Here is a 22,212-nt window from a genome sequence, read left to right as displayed (position 1 = left end):
CATACATACATACATACATACATTCAGCTGACATACATATATACCCTGCCTTGCTGTCTCCTAGAACCAGGAGGGGCCTGAAGCGGGAAGAGCAGTGGCAACTTCTGTACAGGAGAAGTGTCAGGTTGCAGAAGCACAACCCGTCAGAGGAGGGTATATAAGCTGGCAGGGGGCAACTGCTTTGCAGGGCCTAGACCTATGGACAGCTGCCTAAAATCTAGAAGTGTGCATGCGTGTGTATCTGGAGCACTGTGGAAGCTGCTGTAAGGGCTTTTTCTTGTCAATAAAGATGTTAACTATCAGAAGTGTGCCGTCCTTGGCCGGGGAGGGTCAGGACATTAAACACATTCTTATTTCTATCAGTGTCTAAAAAGTGTGGAATGGCAGTTGTCAGCAATGGGCAGAGAGAAGTTTTATTTTCAGCTTTTAAAATAAACCTTAACTACTATTTTTAACATAAAAACTATGATTATTACTATTATCGCTTCTTCTGCTATAACTACTACTACTACTATTCATGGAATCTGCAGCAAAATGCTGGAGTACAACATTGCCAACTCTTCCTGGATAGTCCCTTCCGTTCTGCTCCTTCCACTGCCCTCTAATTTTGGTCACCCCCAACAGTCAGTCAGCATTCTTTAGCCACTAAGCCCACTCAGTCCTCATTGGCCTGCCTCTCTCTGCTGTTTGTGTTTCTCTCCCACTTAAGTGCGCTTTCGTAAAATCTTGGGGTTTCCCCAAGCCCCTCCTTTTGTGCCTGGGTGCTGCCATTTTGAATACATAAGGGCCAGAACTTGGAAAGCTGAGGTTGCTGTGGTGGAGTAATCCTGTCTAAGGTTTGTGAATGAGATTCCATGATGGATTGCCCACTACATCCTCACAGCCTGGGATGGAAATGGAGAGGCACATATTTCCCCCTCCCTTGTGTTGACTCCAATGGGAGGGGAATAATCCTCAATCCAGGGCTGGCATAGGTTTGGACCAATTTGTTGGGTGTCCCAGGGAAACAAGTGGGCTTTGCATTCTGGTGACTATAGGTGCCCTTGACATACTCTTCCAGCCTCCCATTGACACCAGCAGAGCTTTCAGCAGGTATACCACAGGAGAGGCCTCTGGCAGCAGCATCCTGCCCACAAACCTCACTCTTCACCAATGGAGCAATATCATCTAGCCATAATAAGATTGTGGTCTAATTATTATTCTGCTGCTTTTGTTATTTACTCATTTCGAAATTGTGTTCTACGCAAGATGAGGGTTTTTTTTCTGACAGTGAGTATAAATGTCAAGTTAATCAAATGGTATCTGGAAGAATTTAACATACTTGGCACCTTCTTCTCCAAGAAGGCCCAGCTCTTGAACAGAAAAGATATTTTAGCCTGGGACTGAAGTGCATTGGCAGAGCGATGTGTGGAAGCTTCCAGCCTTCTCACTGCTTCAAATGCTGCTTGTACTTAAAATAAAGAGACTTCATTTCTCAGAACTATAATTCCATTTCCTCTTTGCCAACAGCTTGCTTTTTGGGAGGAAGAAATGTCCGTGGGAGAAAGTGCTGACAATTCTGTACGATATGATTAAAACCAGGAGCATCGGTATATTTTCACATGTTTGGAACAGAAAGGACCTACAACACTTGAGCACGACGGGAAGAGGTCAGGCCGTTCAGCAAACGTGTTGCATCCATCAACTAACCAAGAAAGAAAAGTTCCAACAAAATTTATGAGAAACCTTCAAAAACTTACATAACAGATGCTACATAACTCTGAAAACCTCCAGTCTAGACACAGGCTGATTTCCACTCTTCTTATTGACATCTCTGAGCAAGTAGAGCTTTAAACTAGAAGTACGCATGCAGATGGCCTCTCAAAATTATCCACTCTATTTGTAAGCAGATAAATTGAGTGGCTGGGGGGGTTTAACATTTCACCAAATTTCCCTTTGGGTAACAGAAATTCTCCAACAGGATGGGACTCACAATTAGCATTAGCATGAAGATAGTTGTGGTTTTTTAAAAAAATTATTTTACTAAGCTTTCCTCCCCAGAATCACCTAGTGAATTTCATGACTTGCCAGATGTGAACGAGCAGTTTCTGGCTCACAATCTTATTCATATCACCTCTTAGTAAGCCCAAGACATTTTGTCACCTGAGGCAAAGTTCTCCATGTACAGAAGCTAATTGGAGTGGCAGCTGAATCTTACTGGTGATAGAGCCATTGCCACATCTGAGAAAAACCAGACTGGTTTAGGAGCTGCAGGAACTGCAGTATGTCACACACAGCTCTGGCCTTCAACGGAAGAACATGACTGGTGGCTCAGGAGGAACAGCTGGGAAGCTGCCCCTGCTGCCCCCAACATTTCCTTTCTCTACCATGTGGTAGGGCTGGCCTTGATCATGGCATTCATTGTTCATTTTCTGAAAAAAAGAAGTGCTGGAGCTCAAGATGGTAGTGGCTAGCTGTTCCTAGCCTAGTACAGTGGTACCTCGGGTTAAGAACTTAATTCGTTCTGGAGGTCCATTCTTAACCTGAAACTGTTCTTAACCTGAAGCACCACTTTAGCTAATGGGGCCTCCTGCTGCCACTGTGCCGCCAGAGCACGATTTCTGTTCTCATCCTGAAGCAAAGTTCTTAACCCGAGGTATTATTTCTGAGTTAGCGGAGTCTGTAACCTGAAGTGTCTGTAACCTGAAGCGTCTGTAACCCGAGGTACCACTGTAGTGGTGAAAGCTCTCTGCAGATGCTCAGAGGCCCTTATTTAATTTTCATTTTTCACAGGGTTTAAGTTATTCTCTGACATTAATTTTCTACTGCCTTTGATTACGGTTTTCTATCATTCTGCTGCAACATGTAAAAGTCCTTCATTATCACGTGACTCCTCATCATATAGACTGCTTTCTCATCAACTATATGTTCCTGTGAACAAGGCATCTCCCCACTACAATGCATTTGTTCCAGCAGCTGCCCTAATGAAGTGACAAATACTTTCTAAGCACTGCACAGGAAGGAGGAAAGCAAGTACAACAGCAGCTGCTCCTTCACTGGGCAGGACCAAGGTGGTCTCTCCCTTGCCATAATCTTCTTTGCTGAGAGGCAGAAGGTCTAGTCTTTCTGTGGCCTCAGGTCTCCTGGCTGGTGGAGGTCAGAGTGTGCCAGTACTTTATCATATTCACAATCTCAATTCCAAATGACACTTTGGCTTTTGAAAGCCTTCATGCTTTGGGACCTGGACCAGCCTGGCTAGCTCAATTGGTTAGAGCATGGTGCTGATAACACCAAGCTTGCAGGTTCAATCCTTGTATGGGACAGCTGCATATTCCTGCATCATCCAGCTACCCCTGCCTTGAAATAAGCATCACAGTCCTTCAACAAGTATGCCCACCAAATGAGGTTTGGTGCACAGCCCCACTTGAGAGAGTCTTGTTATGTACTGAAGTTTTCACCCTGGCTAACACCTGTTTGAAGAATCACTGTGTCGTCTGATATGTTCACCCACAACTTAACAAGTCTATTTTTAGCAGCAGTCCCTCAGCTGCCCTCTCCAGAGAAGTCCACCAGGCACCTTCTTTAATGTTATTCTGGCACAATGCAAAAATCACTTTGGTTTCCTTTTTCCTTTCTTTACAGAATTTATATCCTGTCCGTCTGAGGGTGAGTTGCAGCCATGTAAAATACAATAACCAATAAGCCAAATAATGAAATACGTTTGGAATCATAGCCACCAGTCCTTCTGTTAATATTGGAATACAGCGGTACCTCGGGTTACAAACACTTCGGTTTAAGAGACTCCGCTAACCCGGAAATAGTACCTCGGGTTAAGAACTTTGCCCCAGGTTGAGAACAGAAATTGCGCGGCGGCAGCAGAAGGCCCCATTAGCTAAAGTGGTACCTCAGGTTAAGAACGGTTTCAGGTTAAGAACGGACCTCCGGAACAAATTAAGTTCACAACAAGAGGTACCACTGTATCCACAAGATGCCCCAGCTCCCCCAGGCACATTGTGGATATACACCACCAGTTCAGAAAGCCTGTTGGCAGAGGCTTTGGCTCCCTGCTGTTTCAACTTTAGAAAAAAGGGGGGGAAATATTTATTATTCTGCCTTTTGTTTTTAATTGATTTGAGTTGTGCTCATCTATTTTCTGTGTTTAGTGCTTCCAAACTAAAAAGTATCCCAATAAGTTGTGTTTATAATATGTCATAGTTTGCTAATTGTATGTCACCTTCAACTAATTCTCTGGTGGGGTTGCCATACGACCGGAATTTTCTGGACATATCTGGAATCCTGCTGTTGGCACCAGTGTCTGGATGGAAACTGGACAAACGGCCGGGAAAATCCAGACGTATGGCAGCCCATGTTGGCAGTGCCAACATGGCAAAAATCAACAACTTTGCCAACAACATTTCTGTCTGGATTTTGAAATACTGTTTGAAATATGGCAACCCTACCTCTGGCTCCCAAGTTGTATTCTTTTGTAGAATGCTTTCCCTGCCTTTCAATGAATGATTTTTGCCAGGCTTTCATATACCACCTTGTACCATAAGCTTAGATGGGTCCAGAGAGCCTTCACTTTCTGAAGCACAGCTGGAAAATACCTGCTGATGCTGAGGCCATTGGAAATAGATCTCTTGGAAATTCTCACCACTTTTTTTTTTAAAAAGATACTCATTATTCCTATCCTCCATTCAGTCCAACACCTAATTGTGTGTTTGTGACATCCCCAATTTTTGAAATAAGGTGTACATTTCTGAATTACATAATGCTTACCATAGTATTTTTCGTTCCGTGCATCTTAATATAAATTACATTGGAACAGCTTGAGTCCTCTGGATTCTGTGCCAGCAAATACAGTGAACATGAATATGTATGAGCCAAGCACATTTATATTTTTTAAAGGGTCATTTCTGTATCACCGCTCTATCCCTTCCCGAGGATGTCTTCGTTCCTAAGGAAGCAAGTAGGTGATCCTTGAGATGCTGCAAGTTGTTTTTGATCGTTTGTTTGTTTTTAAATCTGTCGCTCATAATAATTATTTTATGCACTCAATTTCCTCAAGTGTTAGGAAGTTTCACAGTGGCCTTTTGTGGGGCATGGGTTTCTGATTTGTTTTGTTTGTTTTAAAGAGAAAAGGCTTGTGTTTTTGCAGTATTTTGTAATTTACAAATATAGCAGCTGAGCAGAGAGACATAAAAAGAGGCAATTCTACCCCACCCACCTCCAGCAATATCAAAGCTTTGCAACATCTTACAATTGCTGTTTGGGCAGCTAATTCTAAAAACAGGCAGTCTTGTTTCACAAAATGTTTTAAATGTGTTGTAAAGTGCAATATACAAATGTGGCACTAGATGGCGACAGTGAGCTATGCGAAATTCAGTGTATTTTTCAAAACGTTTTATCTTAAAAAAGCATTTTCACTGCATTTTTTAATCTGTGTGCAGATTCCACCTCTTTTTCTGAGGAGATTGAGACTGCAACCTACACACACTTACTAGGGAGTAAGCTCTGTTGAACACAGTGGATTTAGTTCTAAGTAAACTCACAAATGATTTCACTGCACAGTTGCAGAACTGTTTGGGTGGGTGTGTTCTCTATGCATAATAGCAAATCTTTTCTAGGGCAAGAACAGAATTTTCTGAACCTGTCATCTTCTTGTAATTTTGTGGAGGTGTGCAAGTTTCCAGCATCTCTCCCTGTTCACAAAAAGGCACCCCTGCACTCTCTAACAAGGCAGATGCAAGGCTCCAACAGCAGTGCAGTTTCTTGGGGCTGAAATTCAGGACCCCCAGTCTGGGGTTCCCCCACTGCTGCTGACCAAATGACCACCCAGTGTACATTGTCCTGATACGGTTGTTTAGAAGGCAATTAATAAATCGTTAAGGATGATAATAGCATGGTCATTTAAAGGCGTGGCATTGAGGGACACCCTCAGACTGTTCAAGTCCAGGGTCTAAAATTACTTCGCTGTATCCCTAGGCCCCAGCATGCTGCTGTTTCTCCTCACACAGGTCTGCCTGCTTATTTAGAGGCGCTCTGTGGTGTTGCAGTGATGATTTTCTCCTATGATGATGATGATGATGGTTTTGCCCTTCCACAAACCTTGCCTTGGGTAGTCTTTTGTGTGTGTGTGAAAGGAATTGTAGCTTGTTGTTGTTTAGTCGTTTAGGACTCTTCGTGACCCCATGGACCAGAGCACGCCAGGCACTCCTGTCTTCCACTGCCTCCCGCAGTTTGGTCAGACTCATGCTGGTAGCTTCGAGAACACTGTCCAATCATCTCGTCCTCTGTCGTCCCCTTCTCCTTGTGCCCTCCATCTTTCCCAACATCAGGGTCTTCTCCAGGGAGTCTTCTCTTCTCATGAGGTGGCCAAAGTATTGGAGCCTCAGCTTCACAATCTGTCCTTCCAGTGAGAACTCAGGGCTAATTTCCTTCAGAATGGAGATTTCCTTAAGAATGTGGCTACACTCATACAAAACATTCAGGTGGCATCAGGCACCATCTTCCTGCCAAGAGGAACAACTGATTGATAGGTGTCAAGGCAAGAGCAGAAAGGGCTTGCAACAAGGCTGCAACAAGAGGGTTGCAAATGCACCCTCCATTTGTCTTTGTGAAGGATCTGCTAGGTAAGTTTTTTTGTTTTTTGTTTTCTGGGGCGGGTACGGGCGGGTGGTGCCATTGGCTCCATCTCCCCATGAAAGATGGCTGGTTTCTCCCTCCAGTGTGATCAAGATCCTTTCATTCTGATCGGGTTGGAAAGGAAGCTCTGCAGAGAGCCAAGGTGGTTTCTGACTGGGGAGAGGGGGTGGGGAGGCGCTTCACACGCGCTCAGAGGCTCTCCTTTTGTCTTTCTCCTTTGGTTTTGGACTTTTGGAAAGGGGGCGTCCCTCATTGCTGGGAGTAACCGCGCTCCGGCTCTCGGCCCCCTCCTCTTCCCGAGGGAGCCCCCGCCCCTCTCGCCCCCGTGACGGCCGCTCGCCGAGCTCCTGCGCCATTCAGCGGCGCTCTCCCGTCGCCGAGCGTGCGGCTCCTTTAAAGCGCAAGCGGCGCCTGGCTTCTTTGGCTGGGGCCGGGGCGAGGAGGCGCTGCTCCTCCTTGGCTGCGCGCTGGCCGCTTGGTGGCTGGGCGTGCAAGCAGCTCGCTTGAGCCTGCAAGGGGCTGCCCAGTCTGCAGGAAGACCCGCTGGGCTTGATCTCTGCCCCTGGTCGGTCTTTGGGGCTGGAGGTTCCGGAGCAAGGGTTGCTGGAAAGCTGCTGCTGCTACTGCTGGCAGTGGCGAATTCCCCCGTGCGCTCTCTTTGTATGGGATTTAAGGAACCAACTCGCGCAACGACCACTCGACTCTCGGCTTCCTAGGCGGGATTGCAACCAGCTGCTTCGGCGGAGAACCGGAGAACACCGACTCCCTCCTGGCGGATTCATGAGAGCGGTGAGTCCTCGCAAGTTTTCGTTTATTTGGGGCGGAACTAATGTTGGGAAACGCCGGCGATGGGAGCCGCAAGCGGTCGCGCAGGAAAGAGGCAGTGGCGCAAATGGTAGTCTTCAGGTATCCCCAAAGCTGAAGACCGTTTTGCCTCAGCTTACCTGGTCGCACGAGGGCTCTTTAGTAGGGAGCGTGTTTCCCTTTTAGGAAGCTGGATCTGCAGCTATAAAGGAGATGTGGAGGATATCAAGATGCCTGGTGGATTCTCTAAGCCAGCCTTTCCCAGCCTGACGATTTGGGAGTACAGTTCCCATCAGCATGGTCAGTGGTCAAGGCTGATGGGAGTTGTAGTCCTAAACATCTGGAGGGCACCAAGTTGGGGGGGAAACTGTTCTAAGGTCAGTTCCTAGAGGGGGCAGTTCTTGGTTGGCTATAGTTGCAGATCCATAGGCAGTCTGCTGTTGCAGATCCTGGCTGACCTTTTCCTCCTGGAAGTGGGGTGGGTGGATTTTGTTGAGGAAACTTATGCCTTGATGCCCAGACCTTGATGCTGCTCTTCGGTGCCTCTCCCTTGAGTCTAACTTGGGTGAGGATTTCCCAGTGTTGATGTTAACTCTGATCCATCTGGAGAGATGATCTGTGGAGGCATGTGCCAATCATGTTGAAAACAACTTGATCTTTCTGTAATGCTTAATCAAGGGATGGCAGCCACAGTCTTGGGAGGCAGTCACCAATGTCGCACTGTTTGTAGAATGCAGATGGAAATATTAGCAAGCAACTGCTTGGTATGGTTGGACCTGTGTTAAATGTTGCTCATGAAAAGGAGTTAGAACTGCTCAATGACGAAGACTTCAGAGGCAGCAGCGAGGAAAGCGGTGGCTGCATTGGCAGGTTGCAGGAAGGACATCCTAACTTAGGTGACGGGGAGACCCAGTTGAACCTTGCAGTTTTAATCTTGCTTTTCTGACACAGATGCAGAGCAAACTACAGGTGGAAGCAATCTCCAATCACAGGACATTTAAGTGGCACCAGGTTAATGCACAATGACTTGATATTTCACATCTCAGATTATTATTGTATTATTACATTTATTCCAGCCACTTATGTATGTTACCTTTTAAAAATAGTATCATTTTATTGTTCGGATCATTCTGTGTTTAGCATCTGGGTATTTCTCTGAATGGCAAATAGATTCCACATGTGTGTTTTGTTGCGTGTTCAAATTACAAGGAAAACCCCTTTTGTGATCCTGGCTTCCTGTTGTTAGGCTTCCCCATTCCCACCTCCTTCCTAAATGGCATTTGAGCAGATTTCTAAGCAAGGGTGTGTGTGTATATTGCTTTAGAAGGAGCAAGAATTGTGCGATCAGTTGTAAGTTTTGCTCTTATATCGGATACAAAAACCTGGTTCAACAACAGACCACCAGATTTTTAGTTACTTGATTTGTTTTCTGCCTTTCCATCTGGACCAGACCCACTTGGCTGCTTACAGTGAAAATAACATATGAAGGACTTGCTCCATTGCATAGGCTCCTTATGTCAGTGCTCAGTAGTCAGCTTATCACATTTTTCTGTGTCTGACTGCTGCTCTTTGTGTTTATACTCTGAATATGCTTGTTGGCATTCATGTCAATTAACAGTAGTAGAGTCCCTGCTACTGTTACCAGAAATATTAGTTCTCTTTGTAGCTGTTTGCAAGATGACTTGAGTGAAATGAGGACAGAGTGGGTTTAACAGTTGAATTTACCCATACATATTCCTCCCTAACCCCTGCAGAAATGGCACAGTGTCTTCTTTTCCTGTGGCTAGGATATGGTGTAGAGGACTGTTCCAATCTGTCAAAAACTGACTCGTTTGTGGAAATGCATTCTTCTGGAGCTCTCTGCATTTGATTTTTTTATGGAGCTGTTAATAACTTCAGCATAGCTGATCTTTCTTGCATTGTCTTGGTTTTTCCACTTACTGGGAAAAAAATAGTTTTATAGATGGTGCCACTGAATAAACCCAGTATTTTATGTCCAGAATTAATTCTTAAATAACATAGCTATTTTAATAAAGTTATCTCTCCTCTGTGAAAAGGCACTTAATATTTATTTCTATTCCAAAACTACTATAATGTCAGTAGATGGTATGCAAACTTATTCATAAAGTTCTACAATTTCTTCTTCTTTTTTTAAGAGAGTCCTGCTCAATAAACTTTTCCCCACTTTGGTTTCTTCTTGTTGCTAAGAAAATAAGTTCTGAAATTTACACTAGCTGCAGAAACAGCAAAGGTTGATCCTTGGAAATTATGCTACTTGCTACAACCATAATTGTATTTCTGGGAGATCCAGCTGTGAGATAACCGCCTGTTACTATCTTTCTGAAAAAATAGTGGGAAAGAGATTATCCCTGCCTGCAATAATTTATTACATTAACTAGATGGGACAGAGAAGCAGACAGACAGGATATGTACTCAAGAAAAAACACCTAGATGAGAAACCTCTTCTTGAGAATACCAGTCTCTCTTTATAAAGTTACATGGGGCTTGGAGTGGCATTTCATCTAGGGGACTAAACACTCACTGCAACCTGACATCTCTAAACTACAGTATTGAATTACAGTCCATCAAGAGGTTCAGTGCTGTTACCTGTGGCTTGAACTGGGACAAAGGTGCTTTGTTTTTGTTTTATCACAGTCTCTGTTAACTAGCTTTCCAATGCTAGGATGCCTTTGTTATTCACAAAACTATTGTTGATTATGATCACTGTTTATGACTCAATTATCACTGTTAATGTTGTCTGTGCTTTCTGCATTTCCTTTCCTTCTGACCTCACTGTTTACAACCGTACTCCAGCCATGTTCCCATAAATCTGTATCTCAGGATTCGGATTCTACACTTTCTATATCTGCTGAAGTGGACTCATGTCCATGAAAGCTTATGACATCATTCATCTGTTAGTCTTTAAGGTGTTACAAGACTAACACTTATCCAAACTGAGCTTATTCGAATTGAGCCTTCAAATTTTCTACAAATTTAAGTACTGTAAATGTGATGCAGGCTAATGAGCACAGTGTGTTCCACTTGTGTATGTCAAGATGTGTCTCTGGTCTAGAACGCTAATTGTTTCTTAAATTTGCTAATTGCATTTCTGTTAAAAGGAACTCAAGGCAACAGACATAATTTGTGTCTTTTTTAAAAAAAGAACCTCATAACAAAACAGTGTTAAGAATAAAAAACAGAACGTGACAGCATAAAGGCACAGGGATTTATTTATCTTTGAAGTGATTTGCTTTGCACTAAGACACTAATCATGAGGTCTCTTGGTGAGGCTGCCTGGGATAATTTCAAAGTAAGATGTCTAAACTCAGGATAGAAAACCAGCATTCTTCAAATGGAGACCTTTTGCTCTGTGACTGGATATTGATTGGCTTTGGGACTTTTATTCAGACTTCAGACTTTGTTTGTTTGTGTGTGAGTGTTGGTGCTGCAGGAAGAGCCCAGACTAAGAAGAAGTTTTCATATCTTGAGAGGAAATAGGGGTAGACAGCTATGTTCAGAAGAATATACTATGGGAATAAGATGTGCCTTTGTTTCATATCTGCCGCTTGATTGTGGCCTCTCTCCTTGAGAGACATGCCTAGTCTGTAGTAGAAACTCCCCTTCCTAGGTATAGTTCCTTCTAAAGCTGAGTGGGAATGGCCTGGAGTCTTAGTCTTGCCTGTGTAGCAAGTCCTAGCTGCTGTGCTGAGTAGCTGATCTGTAGTTTACTAATAAATACAGCTTACTTGACTGCCTCCTGGCTACTGACTGCTTCCTGGCTCCTGCTGCTTTCTGGTATTGGGGAAGGCTCACTGCAAGGCTTCCTCACACAGTGAGTACGCTTCCCAGATCCACAGATACCACACTGACACTGAATATAGGAAAACCTTGCCGGCTGCAACACCTTCTGGTGTTCCCCACACTCTTGGGATTCCCCCTGAAATTTTGAGGTTACACACTTCCTCTCCCATCCAAGAAAGCCCAGATCTTTGTGGCTTTCTTTAGAAGCATCTTGATACTCCACATTTGAGAATGTATGCAGTTTTATGGTGTGAAAGGCGGGGGGGCCTACAGTAGGAAGAGTCAGAACCAATGACAGGTGGAGCCAACAGAGTTTACTTTTGTCCCCATCCTCCCAGACCTTCCAAGTGTCCCCATTTTCCAGGGACAGTCCCAGATTTATAAAAACCATCCTGGTTTCTGATTTGATCCTGGGATGTCCCGCTTTCCCTTAGGACATCCCTATTTTCACCAGAGAAATGTTGGAGTACGGATCTCTCACTTGCCCCACAGTCCCAACCACAGCACTGCGGCCACCACCCCCCCCAGTGGCTGCTACTTTAAAAAGGTAACAACACAGAGATGCAAGTGCAAAGACTCATTTAACGTAATGTGTAGTTTGGCTGTCAGGCAGCCATCTCCTGTTGCCTCATAACAGGGCTGCTAATGGGCCCAAGCAATTACTTGGAAGCACGTTCCAAGTATATTTAAAGCAAAGACCATTCTGCTTTTTTGTGTGCGGAAAGGTTCTTTTTATAATCTTGCCACACATTCTACCCAATAACTGCTTGGGCCCCATTAGCAGCCCCAAGCAATCATTTGGAAGCACGTGCAGCAAGATCATAAAAAGAACATTTAAAAATATGTACAATGGCACATTATTTGATTTAAATGCCCTTGTTTGCCTATAGCTATTGGGACAGTTAAATAATACAGACTTAATTTGTCAATAGCAGTAGGTACAATTAAACAATAAGGACTAATTTGGAGGAGAGGGTATTTCAAAGGAAATGATTTACTTCTGAACATTCAAAGATAATTTTCCCGCCAAAAAGTCCTGGCAGGAGGAAGGCAGGAGAGAAAGAACAATGCCATTAACTCGGAGGGGTGCTGCTTTAAAGTTTCCGTTCTCTGTGGATTTAACCTCCAGTATGCCTCAATTACAGGGCCAGCCTAAGGCATTTAGGTACCTGAGGCAAACCACAAAATGGCTCCTCTCCTGCCACCTGCCAGGGAACAAGGAGAGAGAATCAAATCAACCTTTGAATCAAAGGCCATGGGTGGGGGGGGGAGGAGTTGCCTCACTTTGCCTCACGGGCAGGCCAGCTCTGCTCAAATAGCAACAGTTTGTGAACAGAGCAAGTAGGGCTGCCATTTTGGTTTCCTTGGAGGAATCTTATGCCTTTTAAAAAAACCACCCTTAATATTATCTAGCTTTTCTCAGTAGGAGATACCAGTGGTAGAGAAAATGGTACCGTTTAAAGTAGGGGTGACTAAGGCTGAATGTGGCCCTCAAGCCAAAAACTATGAGTCAACTTTCCAGGGTCTAGCATTGGGTGTTGCCACCCAACACTCTTGCAGGCGTTCCCCTCCACAGGACCCCCACCCACTGCCCTATCTTCGAATAATCAAATGATCAACCTTATCAGCAGAAAGGGGGCTACCCAGTATTAGGTGGGGTGGGTGTGTTAACTTCTCTGGGCCTCCCAGTGCTGTGTTTACTTTATTCATTTTTCTTTTTACCACTGCTGCCAAAATTGGTAGGGTCTTGGTATTCCAGATAAAAAATTCTTGGAAGGGTGCATCAAACCCCTCGGTTGGGGTCTAGCACCCCCTGTTTTAGATTAATAATAATGATTAATTAATAATAATGACACACACACACGTATAACATACAGATATGTATTAATTCTCTTAGATGTGCCTTGGGGTTTTTTCCTATATCTTTGAGGCCCTTGGAGGAAATGAAGAGAAGTGCATTTTGGTGATAACAGCTATCTCTCTGTGATGCTTGAAGTTTTGGCTGTGTGGCCTGTGAACTGCCTGACTCTGTTCATCACTGTGAATTCTTCCTTATTTTTTTTTTTGATACAAGAAATTAGGCTCTACCTCCACTCTCCATAAACAGCAGCAGAGCCAAAGGGCTGACCCACAAAATTAAGAGCCACATTGTGCCATATTAAAGCTACACCGTTGTGTAACTTGCAGGAATTTCAGGTTAAATGTGGAAAAACACTTGTGGAAGAATCATGCTGAATTATAGGGCCTAATTAGTGGGAAAGCCATGGTCAGGTATCCAGGTGTCTTTTTCATCTGTTAAGATCAGCTGTAGGGAAGAGGCTGAGCAAAAAAAAAAAAATTTCAGGGCTGTGGCACAGTGATGGGTGAGGGCTAGGCAGAGCTGATGCTTAGACTGGTCTATCACCCTCTTTGCAGTGGCTATTGAAATTATAGTAGCGGCTATTCAGTAGCTATTAAAATTATAGTAATGGAGAATGTTAAGTTTTCTACAGCAGTAAACTACAATTACCAGTTAGTCCTAACCTTGCTGGTTGTCACTGCTTTTCAAGCAGTGTTTTCAGAGCAACACTGCAGTGATATTTGATCTCATTTGTTTGTGAGGGTGACATGAGTCAGAGTCTACCAGGTATTGCAAAGAAATTAGGTTTTGCAGCACCACCATAATCAACACTACTCAGAAGATCACCCATTGAGTTCCATGGAACTTCTTCTCAAGAAAGTAGATACAGGATTGCAGCCTTAAGATATATTTGGACTCTTATGAATTATATTTTCCACTCACTGCCATGCCAAAGATGTTATAACGTTGTTTATATTTACCGTATGTTCCTATTCTTCCATTCTATAAGTAGTTCAGGGGAATCCCTGCACCTGGCAAAAAAAAAAGTTATCCTCCAAACAACCATGTAAGATATGCTAAAGTGAGGGAAAGTAACTGACACATGGTTGAGTTTCATGGCTAAGCAGACATTTGAAAATGTCTCCTTGATCTTTCTCCAACACAGTATCCATAGTCATAAAAGGCAGTGGTTGGCATGAACAAGAACATATGGCAACAGCTTTATAGAGGTTAGCCAATCACCCAGTTTCATGCCTCTGAAAGTGATAAAACAGCTCAATAATGGTTAACGATACTCTATATTAAATACCCTGATTACCTTTCATTCAGCCAGTTTGCACAGCTGGCTATCCTGAGATAATTACCTCTGAACTTACTTTAAAACCTCCATATTTTCAAAGCAAGAATGAGATGCTGAATTGATAATATTAACTTTACTATCTTTCATCATGGGATAAGTGAACATATACTGTAGTTCATGGGTGAATTGTTTCTTTTGGGTTTGGGCAGTAGTCAGGACAAAGGTGAATGCTTCCTTGTAAGAAACATCCTTTTATTTATGATGGTTTATGAAACTGAATTATGCACTCCAGATTAAAACAGACTTTCTTAAACATAAGTACTGTTGATTTTCATGGAATATGATTTCCAGTAAAAAAAATGCATGTGATCACAGCTAGATGCCACTAAGGACATAATTTAAAGGCTAACAATATTGTAGGGATAAAGGTAAAAGGTAAGGGTAAAGGAGCCCTGGACAGTTAAGTCCAGTCAAAGGCGACTATGGGGTTGTGGCGCTCATCTCACTTTCAGGCCGAGGGAGCCGGTGTTTGTCCACAGACAGCTTTCCGGGTCATGTGGCCAGCATGACTGTCACGGTGTTCCAGCAACGGAACACCGTGACAGAAGCCAGAGCGCATGGAAACGCTATTTACCTTCCCACCGCAATGGTACCTATTTATCTACTTGCACTGGTGTGCTTTCAAACTGCTAGGTTGGCAGAAACTGGGACATAAAAGGCTGGATGGTTTAGACCACAGCGCCACCAGCATCCCATTGTAGGCATAATCCTAGCAAGAACATCTACATTAGCAACAGTTCCCATCCAAGTAAATTTTATTGGGAATAAAGGAAGGTTAAATTCTATGTATCTTCCAGCCATACATAATGAATACAGTACTGCTGAATCTAGCTCCCCAGCTAATCATCTACAATAAGAGCTGAGAACACATCAGATTTCACTTTTACAGGTGAAGAGATGGAGCTGAATACCTGGGTAATTCTCCTCATCGCTTGGTTAGTCACTGATGCTGAATATGTTTAATTAGGTTTCAGGGAGTTTATTGGAGTTTTTGGTTTATTTCAAATGATAAATAAAGCAGATGTTAAGAGAGTAGACTGAGATTTTTGCCTCCCCACCTGAAACACCTCAATAGTGTGGCAATGCTGAGAACATGCAACTATTAGGTATTTATTTAGATCTAGCTGATTTCTCAGTGGTTTTCCCAGTAGTGATGTATGGAAGTGAGAGCTGGAACATAAAGAAGGCTGATTGCTGAAGAATTGATGCTTTTGAATTATGGTGCTGGAGGAGACTCTTGAGAGTCCCATGGACTGCGAGAAGATCAAACCTATCCATTCTTCAGGAAATCAGTCCTGAGTGCTCACTGGAAGGACAGATCGTGAAGCTGAGGCTCCAATACTTTGGCCACCTCATGAGAAGAGAAGACTCCCTGGAAAAGACCCTGATGTTGGGAAAGATGGAGGGCACAAGGAGAAGGGGATGACAGAGGACGAGATGGTTGGACAGTGTTCTTGAAGCTACCAACATGAGTTTGACCAAACTGCGGGAGGCAGTGGAAAACAGGAGTGCCTGGTGTGCTCTGGTCCATGGGGTCACGAAGAGTCGGACACGACTAAATGACTAAACAACAACAGCTGATTTCTCGGTGCTGTGTAAGGCAGAAGTCACACAGACCTTTGCTAGAAAGCTATCATCAAGGTGGCAGCAAATTAAGGAGCACTGTTTTGAGAAGGTTGTGCTGGGTCTTCAACTGGATTTTGGAGGAAGAAGTGGCAACAGAGAAAGGCAAAGAAAAGGCAGAGAAAGGCTCACAAAAGTGAGCGAGAGCAACAAAGGGTAAGCTTGAGGTTTAAGAGAGGGAAGGCGTTTATGAAGATAGGAGTGAAGAGATGCTGTCAGAGATGAAGGAGAGCATTAAAAATGAGGATTAGAAGAGCAGGAACCTTGAAGTTGACACAGTCAATAGGTATGGTGGTTGCAGCTGCTGAAGATGGTTTAGCAGAGGCATGCTGAAATGAAGTGGGCAGTGCGCTGCGGGGGCCTTTGAGAATATAAACATGAGTACTATACGCTTTGCCTCTGTGGTTGGAGGCAGTAATCCTTCTGAATACAAGTTGCAGGCAACCAGAAGAGGGCTCTTGTGCTCAGGACGTGTTTGGGAGTTTCCCAAAGGGATCTGGGTGGCCACTGTGAGAACAGGAACCTGGTCCAGATGGCTTGTTGACCTAATCCTGCAAACTCTTCTTATCTTCTCATATTAAACCTGATACAGTTACTACCACAAACATTTTTAGAGCATCTTTGGTCACTTTGAAAGCATATGGTGTCAGGTGTGCGTGCAGGAGCCAGGCCCTGTGACCAATAGGACTTTGCAGGACTGGGGCCTTCCTAAGTTTGTTCTGAAGAGGCAAGGCGAGGCTGATTGGTAACTCACAGCACCTGGTGGCAAGAGCTGGGAAGGGATATAAGGTCAGCATTTCCCTTTGGCTCTTTGCCACAGCAACATGTTCCCTGCTTTGCTGCATTTGGCTTCTTGCTTCCTGATCCTTGATCCTTGGCTTCTTGACTCCTTGCTTCTTGATCCTCGAACCCCTGACTTCAAGACTCCTTGCTTCCTGGCCCTCAGACCCTTGGCTTCTTGACTCCCGGCTCTCTGACCCTCTGACTCTTGGCTTCCTGACTCCTGGCTTCTGGACCCCTGTTCTTGCTCCCACCCCACCATCTTGCCCCCGGTCCTGACGTCCCCAGCCGGTACCTCGATCGCCTGTGAACCGGACCATGACATATGGCTCCCCCCCAAAAAAATCCTGGCAACTGTACCCCTTACAAAGCTACAAATATCAGTACCCGTATCAAACTACAGTTCCCAGGACTCTTTGGCGGGAGGCCATGTGCATTAAATTGTTTGCCATATCATGTATAGTCATGCAGCTCTCTTAGAGTCTCCTAACTGTTAGGTTAAAAGAAGCTGGCCCAGAATTTACATTAAAACAAGTCTTGTTTGGTGGCAAGATATTTCTCCCTTCAAAGATTGAGTGGCATGCATTGTTTTGGTAAGCATTCCATAGCAGATGGTGATAGTGATTATGATAAGGATAAATATAAATCTGGCATATTGTAAAATACAAAATGGCATGCTGGGCCAAAAGAAGTATGTAGTGATGGCTGGAACATAATGAGTGATGAGTTGTCTACAGGCTTCTATAACTGAGATTCTTTTCAAGCAACAATAAGTACCTTAAGCAAGCATAATTCTTGCAAAGGAGGCATCTCACCATGTGAACATATCCTTTCATAACTTCTTAGATTGACTACTGTTGAGTGCCCCATGTAGGGCTCCTGCTCATAAAGACAAGTGGGAACTACAGTTGGTTCAATATGAAGCTGGGTACTAGAGGGCAAGAACATTTATTATTATTTTTTTGCAGCAAGCGTACTGGTTGCCTGCTTAATTCCAGGATGAATTCAGAGGACTCATGCTTCCTTTCACAGCCTGGGCCTATTTATAGTTTGGTTATAAAAGTACCTCTATACCATTCTCTCGCAAAATGCCAGGGCACCGTGTAACATAAAAACATGTAAAAGCAAATTGAAGCCATTGTTAAAATAGTTGAGACTGCTTTTCCATGCATGAGCCCCCTTGGTAGCTATTCTGGGTTGTGGTGGTGGGGTTTTGGACCAAGTAATTTCAGGTTTGGAGGTAACAACATTGTCTTCTGTGAGGACCAGGATCTTGATCACAGTTGCCTCAAAGTCCTGGAACCTTTTCCCCAAAGAGATGTGAGGTTGCTCCTTCTCCGTGGACTTCCATAAAAGTTGTAAAAGGTATCTGTTTCAGAAGGCATGTGGCTACTGACTCTAGAATTTGTTGTGTTCATGTTTGTTTGTTCTGGTTGCTTATGCTTCTCTAACGTATCATTGAAACAATGATTGAATATGTATTTTTGGCACGCTTTATACTTACTGACAATCATCTTGAGCGCTGGAAACATGTTCTAACAATAATTTAACAAACGGGCTGGATTTCAATATTTGTGCTTTCCTACTTCTATTTATTTATGCAAGGTGCTCTTTTCTGAAGGGTCCTTCAGCACAAGCCGTCTTGAAAGCTATAGAGAGGGAGCAGCGCTTGGTGCATTGTACTCAATTCATTTGTAGTTTCTAGTGCGATACTTATGTTTCCTTTTTGTTAGGCAATGCCTTGAGCTGAAGTAAATGTTGTACAGTGGTACCTCAGGTTACAGACGCTTCAGGTTACAGACTCCACTAACCCAGAAATAGTACCTCGGGTTAAGAACTTTGCTTCAGGATGAGAACAGAAATCGTGCAGCGGTGGCAGCGAGAGGCCCCATTAGCTAAAGTGGTGCTTCAGGTTAAGAACAGTTTCAGGTTAAGAACGGACATCCAGAATGAATTAAGTTCTTAACCCGAGGTACCACTGTATTTGGATAAATGGGAGAAAATGATTAAGTAAGGTGGGGTTGAGAAGAGAAGGAAACTGAGGTGGAATCTGCCTACTTACTTGCTTTTAATTTAAAAATGGATAAAACACAAAGTGCCTAACTAGAACTCTTCTAGCCTTATCCTAAAATTTGCCCACGAAGTTTAGGATGGAGCTGACTCAACAACAGTTATAACATGCAGAGGGGCCATAGTTCAGTGACAGAGCACATGCTTTTCCTGTAGAAAGCTCCATGTTCCATTTCTGATATCTCCTGTTAGAAGGATTAGATAGCAAGTGGTGCGAAAGACTTCTGCCTGAGAGAGCTGCTGAGAGCTGCTACCAGTCAGAATAGAGAATAAGGTTTTGAGAGAATTCCTACAAAAATAGAAACAGGAGCAGAAATCGACAATGTTTGCTTATTCTTTCTATGTCTGCAATGGAAATCAATCCAGGGATACAATTGACATTTGCTGTTATAGTTGCTTTTAATCTGCAAATGATATGTAATTAATTATACCCAGCTCATTGGCTTGGCTTTGCACTGAAATGAACGGGGTGGAATAACATAATGGTAACCATCGTTTACACGATTAATTATACAAACCACATAATTTTGCTCCAGCAGATAGCGAGACAAACTGCAGTAGAATGGAAACAGTGCTGCGTGTGGCAAATACAGGACAGAATGGAAGATGATACCTGTACTAGTAGAAATCCCTAGTAGACAAGACTGGGCTAGATGGACAAATAGGTGACCCGGTAAAAAACAACTTCCTATATTCCTCTTGAGCTTCTCTGTCTTGTCAGTGCTGCTCTCCAATAACTCTTTTGATCGATTGAAATTGAGTGGTTTCTAGCTGTAATGATATAAAGGAACATAGATAGGGAGAAAAAGGGTTTGAAAAATAAGGTAATGTTATAAGCTGTAATGCTTTAAACGAAGGATTTGCTGAACAAATAACCTTAATTGGGATACAAGGAGGAGAAGTATGAGGAGGTCTGAGAAATTTGTTATTTTAAAGTATGATTTATGAACTTCATGTCTGTTTTAATGTTTTTGTTTGTTCTGTTTTTGTTTGTTTGTTTAAAAAATTGGAAAATTTAATAAATATTCTTAAAAAAAAACCCAATAACTCTTTTGATCTTTAAGAGTCAGCAGAAGCTCTTTGCATTGAGTGTGTGGACCAATAATCTCTGTCCACCAGATGGATAATCATCACACATACAGCACTTGTTGCAGAAGGAAAGATTGGCCCCACCTCTTCTTTTGCAGTTATATCCACATTTCAGGTTCTGTCTTGACAGCATTAGCTTTACATATAGGCTTTTAAAAGAGTGTCGGGAAAGTTTAAAAAATACTCATTAATAGGTGGGCTAGAATTGTGATGCCTACATCCCACACATCTTCCCCTCTTGGCAGTCAGGCTATAATAATTGTATTGCATTTTCTTAGTTGAACAGAACACTCTGTCCTGCAGTTTACTGCTGGGGCTCTCTTTTCTTGGAGATTAAGTCTTGTGAAGGACTTAATTCCTTCCTCACTGGCATGTTCATTCTATGGTTTTCCTCATATGCTGAAGACACACCTCTTTACCCTGGTCACGAACACCCGAGATGTGTGTTTTTAGGACCCACTCTATTCTTTCAATTTCCGTACAGTGGTACCTCAGGTTACATACACTTCAGGTTACAGACGCTTCAGGTTACAGACTCCGCTAACCCAGAAATAGTGCTTCAGGTTAAGATCTTTGCTTCAGGATGAGAACAGAAATCGGGCTCCAGCAGCATGGCGGCACCAGGAGGCCCCAATAGCTAAAGTGGTGCTTCAGGTTAAGAACAGTTTCAGGTTAAGAACGGACCTCCGGAACAAATTAAGTACTTAACCTGAGGTACCACTGTATTGTATTTTTCACATTGCTATAACCAGCCCTGAGATCTTATGGTGAAGAGTGGGTGAGAAATCTAAACAGCAACAACGTTACAGTGGTACCTCGGAAGTCGAACGGAATCCGTTCCGGAAGTCCGTTTGACTTCCAAAACGTTCGGAAACCAAGGTGCGGCTTCCGATTGGCTGCAAGAACCTCCTGCAGCCAATTGGAAGCCCCGTTGGACTTTTGGATTCCAAAAACGGTTTGCAAAACGGAACACTCACTTCTGGGCTTGCAGCGTTCGGGAGCCAAGGTCTGACTGCATTATTAACAACAATAACCAGTGGCTAACCGAGTCTAGGCAGCATAAGATAAATAACTTAGGTAACCTTTTCATTAAATGGCATTCTTAGGCACAGTAGACGTCTGCTGCGCTGCATCTTCCAACTTCCAACTTGTATAGTATTGGCTGACCTGCATTGTACTTCTTTTCATTCTTTAAAGCAGGGAAGGGGAACTTGTGGCCTTCCAGGTGCCTTGGGACCACAACTCCCATCAGCCACAGCCAGCGTGGCCAATGATTCTGGGATTATAGAAATTATAGTCTGGCATCTACTGAAGGGCCCACCAGTTCCCCACTTCTTTTTTAAATCTGTTACTAAAGCTGGGCAAGGTTTTGCCAGAGTAATTGCCTTCTTTCATCCCACTGGTAGACAATTTGCTTATTCGCCTACGTTGCGCTTTTCTTTTTCTCGTCCAGGGAAAATATCAGCTATTTTTTTGGAGGGGAGGGATGATTTTGCACAAGGAAATGGTATTGTGGGGGAGTGTTAAATACATCACCTTCCTGTATACTGCTGCTTCAGTCAAAGCTGCTTTGATTGAAAAAGAAAAGAAAAGAAAAATGAGACCTGACCACTTGGTCCTGATCGTTGTTTGCTCCAGAGCAATGCAATTTGATCTGTTTTAAACTGCAATATTCAGTGGTACCTAGAATAATTCCAAAGTTATTATTTTTCTTAGGGCAGGTGCTGTTGGCCCAGCTGCACTGGTTAATTGAAGGCAACTTGGCCAGCTGCATCAAAAGCATTTAAGGCTGCAGTGAATTTCTATTGGTAAACTCATAATGACACAGAGCCCTTAAGTGCTACGATGCCACAAATAAGCAGAATCTTAAATGCTTCTAATTTAGTTGACCTTAGTTGGTCAGCTGCTTTCCTGCCAATTGTTACAACATAAAGAAAGAAGATAGGTTGGCCCCATCGAGAACAATACAGTGCTTGGTATATTGCTTAGCTTCCAAGCAGTGCCATTTGGAACTAGGCATTCAGCTGCTGTAAAAGGTGTGTATGACAACATGGATCCTGACATTATAGAAAGAGAGAACTTCTGGTTTAATTGGCTTTGAGGTTTTTAAAAAATGTCCCTTGCTGCTCAAATTGATGGCAATTAGAAAATGGATGCAGTAGATACAGAAAGCTATAAAAACTGCACTTAAGCAAATAGAAATTACAGGTGGCTTCTACAG

General features: G+C 43.4%; 1 protein-coding gene across 1 annotated transcript in view; it reads left to right on the top strand.

Annotated features, from left to right (window-relative positions):
* The first annotated feature begins 6,983 nt into the window (after positions 1–6,983).
* Positions 6,984–22,212, top strand: part of CALCR (calcitonin receptor) — a 157,779-nt gene continuing 142,550 nt past the window's right edge. Inside the window, exon 1 of the mRNA XM_053409814.1 lies at positions 6,984–7,413. The gene's annotated coding sequence lies outside the window, so the exon portion shown is untranslated. The remainder of the gene's footprint in view (positions 7,414–22,212) is intronic.

The sequence above is a fragment of the Podarcis raffonei genome, chromosome 12, assembly GCF_027172205.1.
Source record: "Podarcis raffonei isolate rPodRaf1 chromosome 12, rPodRaf1.pri, whole genome shotgun sequence".
Lineage (NCBI taxonomy): Eukaryota > Metazoa > Chordata > Lepidosauria > Squamata > Lacertidae > Podarcis > Podarcis raffonei.
The sequence above is the reverse complement of the archived record's forward strand: the minus strand, read 5'-3'. Positions and strand labels throughout refer to the sequence as shown.